This window comes from Dermochelys coriacea, chromosome 18, assembly GCF_009764565.3.
Source record: "Dermochelys coriacea isolate rDerCor1 chromosome 18, rDerCor1.pri.v4, whole genome shotgun sequence".
Classification (NCBI taxonomy): domain Eukaryota; kingdom Metazoa; phylum Chordata; order Testudines; family Dermochelyidae; genus Dermochelys; species Dermochelys coriacea.
The window spans coordinates 20,555,810-20,560,738 of NC_050085.1; the positions used below are offsets into that span (position 1 = coordinate 20,555,810).

Consider the following 4,929-nt stretch of genomic DNA (forward strand, 5'->3'; position numbering starts at 1 on the left):
GGTTTAGATTGGATATTAGGAAAAACTTTTTCACTAAGAGGGTGGTGAAACACTGGAATGCGTTACCTAGGGAGGTGGTAGAATCTCCTTCCTTAGAGGTTTTTAAGGTCAGGCTTGACAAAGCCCTGGCTGGGATGATTTAACTGGGACTTGGTCCTGCTTTGAGCAGGGGGTTGGACTAGATGACCTTCTGGGGTCCCTTCCAACCCTGATATTCTATGATTCTATGTTTCTATGATAGCCCATATGCTAAAGAGCTTGCAGTCAGAAAGACACGGGTGTAACAGGTGGATGAGACAAGCACACAGGCAGGAGATTGGAGAGGGGAGAGCAGACTAACAAGATACTTTTACACACACTAGCTGTACACAACCTGTGCACACACAGCCTTGTCCCTGAGCTGGAGTGACTTGGCAAAGGGTGGCTTACCTTCCATGTCAACTGGTCCTCAGCCTCAGGCTACCAGGAAGAAAGTCAGCAAGAATGATTTGTGATCTGCCAGTAAACCAGTCCTCCAAGAGCTGCACTGAGACTACCAGCTGAAGAACTGTCTGACAGCTAACAATTGTCAGTCACTACTGTCCTAGGCTGGATTTGAACTGGGAAAATAGAGCTGAAAGGGTCCCTTGGCCATTTCCAATCCTCCGAGCTACTATCCAGTCTCTCTTGAAATCAGCCATCTCATGAAAATTCTTCAGTGGCTCTTAATATTTAAAATGATATCTATATCTATTTTTTTTTCAGATTCAGATTTCTAGAGACTAAAACTGAATTCCGTCACTGTGCTGTTTTGGCCGTGGTCCCATTGGCCGTGCTATGAAGGTTTTGAGCTCTGCAAGTGAATCTAGTTTGAGTCATCCTGTGCATTTAATTTTGATGTTTACATAACAAGGTTATATAATTGCACAGCAAGAGTCCAGAGGCAGGATCTAGAATTATAACAGAAAGCAGTATTAAAAATTCTTACATGAAGTACATTAAAAACAAAGTTCTTAAGCTATATTTTATTTCAGAGGTCTGGGGAACTTTCAACTTGATTTGAAAAAAAAACAAAAGCTACTGGCATTTAAAAACCACCGTTTTGTCAGGATTAAATTATAAATAAGAAACTAGCTCCTCACTAGATAAATATGTTGACTGGGTAATTTGGAAGGAGTGGAGACAAGATGATTGCATGACACAGAGAAAAATAGAGGCTGCCGACCAAGGAAGTCAATTTCTCAGTGGAATTATATGTTCTCAAGTAAGTTACTGAAATGAGGGCCTTTTGACCAAACTATTGTTAAATTCCTTTATTACAACTAACCTTGGGTTTGTGAAACCCCTGGTAGAGTGCTGGCCCTATACAAACACTACTAATAGTAATAACAACTGAACGAGGATAACCATACATAATAATTTGGGGGCTATTTGAACCAGGTCCATCCCTTGTTCAGGTAGTGTAAAAACCTAGTGCAAACCTCCCCCCTAACTCAGACTAAATGCCAAACTCCTCTGAAGTTTGAAAATATCTGGTAAATCTCTTCCCTTTTTAAAACATCTGTGTTCTTCTGCACTAGGCTTTCAGATGGGATCAGGAATGTTATAGGAAGTTGTTCTCATAGCATTTCTGACTAAATAGAATCCAGGAACTAGTTGAAATCGTCTAAGAAAAATGGTTTTCCATCCTGATTCCCATCCCGAAGAGGTTCCGGAAAGCATAGATGTGAGCTTTCCAGTCTGTGACAGACCCTCACATAATGTGAATGAGCTAAATGGAAAAGTGCAGACTAATTAATACCCTTGTCACTAAAGCTGGTCAAATAGTAGAAGAAAGCATTCAGCATGTAAACCATGCAATGGAGACTGGTGGTGATAGTGGCCAAGTAACACATTGGCAGAACACCATTCGATGGCTCTGTTGCCTGGTGCGCAAATTATCGAAGTGGCTGGGCAGCTAAGGAGAGCTAAGAGCCAGTTTGTGAAACTGAGAGAATATGGAAAATAATTGCATGTACAGATGGATCCAGCCTGAGATTTGTCACTTTGAATTAACACTGGCAGGCACCTGCACCAGCAGCATTTGGAGGGGAATTCTTTGCCTATCACCACAGTGACTGTACTTCTGCAAGTGAGATGGTGGCAGTTAGTCTCCAGGGGAAGCTGGTATTTAAACTTTGCAGAGTGGGAGAGAAAAGGTGTTGTTATGGTAACAAATTGCTTGTATTCTCCAAAGGAAGCTCTAGTTTTGTTTAAGAGGGAGGAAATGAAAAGAAGGCAAAAGGATAATATTTCAAAAAATTTTTAATGAGACATGAATTGCACATTCTCATTCTGCTGGAGTGTGTAAAGGTTCAAGAGGAAGGGAGCATGGCATTTCTAACTAGGTCTTAACTACAGTGCGTGCACTGTCTTCCTGCTGACATCTCTGCACCGCCGACTGCACGGAGCCAAACGTCAGTGACTTTGTTCCTTCTCATGTTGCAGTCTCCGAATCAGGCTCATGTTTGTAAAATCCAGAGAGCAGAAAGCACCTTGGGGGGAGCCAGGGATAGCCCCTTATTTTTTTCTGGAGAGAGAGAGAGAGAGAGAGAGAAAGGCTGGCTCCTGCCAAAGAGTGCAAGGGGAAGCCATGGTGAATTGGACAGGCCAGCATGGTGTCGATTCTCATTCCCCTCTCTGTGATGCTTCCAAACAATTCCTCCCCGAAGTAAACCCTTAGAGGGGAATGCAAAATGACTTGCTGTGTGATGCTGGGTGAGGCACTGGAGGCCAGGCGAGAGAGCGCTGAGAGGGGGCCACGAGGAAAGCCTGGTTTGCTCTGTGCATGAGCTCAGCTCAGCACTGCTGGTGCAAAAATGCTTTTCTAGTTCTGTGGAGACAAAAATTTCTCTGCGGTCGCCCCCGACACATCCTGCAGCCAAGCTTGTGGCACAGGAATACAGCGTGGTTCATACTGCTGAACAATCACGCAGGCCTTCAAGAAGCCTAGCTGCAAGTTTACTTAACAGATTTCAGTTTAACAGTTTTGCCAGCCCTCTTCTCCTCCGCAGAGGCACTTACTTGTCAGAGGAAGGTGACAGTTTGATAGGGAACATGGTAATTAGGAATGCGCCAGAAATCAGGTATTAACAGAAGCGCGGTGAGAGAGTTTATGGATAATTTAAGATGCAGCACATCCTTTTAGTGAGTGCCTCGTCTGTTTAAGAGCAGTAATTGCCTGTGACTTTGCAGCTTCTGATCTGCTTGGCTGCATGACACAGGAAGATACAGCATATATTTAAAGAACTAACGCTCATTCAAAATACCTGCTTGCAATTTTAAACACAAGAATCCAATAAACTTCTAATGGCAACAAGGAGATTGACCAAAGAAAGAAAGAACATACGAAACAGCAAATCAACAGCCAGGTAAGTACCCTATAGCAAAACACTGGATGTAGCTCTTATTAACGGCTTAAACTACAGAAGGCAGTTTTGCTCATCTTTAACTGTGATAAATACTGCCTTGCCTTTACTATATGCCACTTGTTTTGTGCCCCAGAGCAAAGATGCTTTCTTGTGCATTGATCAAACAGAATGTGGTTAGTGGTTAAAGGGAAATAAAAGAGCTTTTGCATACTGAGTAAGCCCTACAGCACATTACTTGTTTACCTTCTGCTATGTCTCTAGAAATGCTCTAATTTGATTCTTCACAATGTGATGGAACTTTGATCCTGGCTGTGTATTAACATAAAGGAAGATCTTTTATTTCTGAACCAAAAGGCGCGAGTTGTCTCGTCTCCCCCTAGCCACTGCAGTATGAGCAGCTCATGGCTGGTGGTGGCATTGTGACATTACCTGTCAATCCCCCCAGCCAATCCCATGTAAATAGGCAAACTAATCGGATATGATACTGGAAGAGGCCTCAATTCTTTGTGTTTCATTAATTTGCATGTAGTAATCCTATAGGGTCAAATGCACTGCGTCAGTGGGGCATTGTGAATGGGAACTGGACACACATTTTGAAGGGCAATAGAACCCCGATTTGCATAGACAACCCCCAAGCCCTGTTAGCACAGATGGAGGTCTATAGCTTTTGGGTGACACCCTCCCTATCAAAACTGGTGGAGAAACAGTAGATTCTGCAAATTCGCTCAGGGCGGTTTAAGAAATAATAACAGAGGGAGTCTCATGGATGTAGGCTAAGATTTTCAAAAGCGTCTAATGATTTTGCAGTGCCCAGCTTGAAACACCATGAAGGAGTCTGGTGAAGGGGTCTGATTTTCAGAAAGTGCTGAGCACTTGCCCTCTGACAATCAGCTCCCTGTCAGACATCTTAAATTGGGCCTCTAAAAATGGTGGCATCTGAAATCACGAGTTCCATGTGCACGAATTCCACTTCAGTTTCGTGACAATAGCTCATTTCCAGCGTGCCATAGCTCAGTGTCTCTGGTGCATTGTTCCTGGCTCTTGACAGCACAATGACCCCTTGCACTTCTACAAGCATCAACAAATTTAAATAAAAATAAAAATCAGGTTTGACAATTGTTTTCCTGTGGAATAGTGGGGAGGTGTCCCTTGACCCCAGAATTTCCACCCTATGTGACAGTGCCCAGTGACATGAACCCTCCTCACATGTTGCTGTTCACTTGGCTGAATCATTGTTTTTCTTGCAATTAAAGGTGGGACAGGATTTTGAATAAGGGTCTGTGGCTAAGAGTAGGAATTCAAACCAACTCTTTAAATGCAGTGAGGCAGAGAAAGGGTTTTGTTAGGTATCACAGAAGCCAAGGAAAAAGGTAAGAAGAATTCACTTAATGGACGCCTGGACACCACTAATATCCACTTTCTTTCCTTTTTCATAGATTCATAGATTCATAGATACTAAGGTCAGAAGGGACCATTCTGATCATCTAGTCCGACCTCCTGCACAGCGCAGGCCACAGAATCTCACCCACCCACTCCTATG

The 4,929-nt window shown here is 43.3% G+C and overlaps 1 long non-coding RNA gene across 1 annotated transcript; it reads left to right on the forward strand.

Annotated features, from left to right (window-relative positions):
- The first annotated feature begins 963 nt into the window (after window positions 1-963).
- Window positions 964-3,351, forward strand: LOC122457067. The gene is made up of 2 exons (XR_006276363.1): window positions 964-3,104; window positions 3,214-3,351. It is a non-coding gene; the product is annotated as an uncharacterized LOC122457067 (long non-coding RNA).
- Window positions 3,352-4,929: the final 1,578 nt, after the last annotated feature.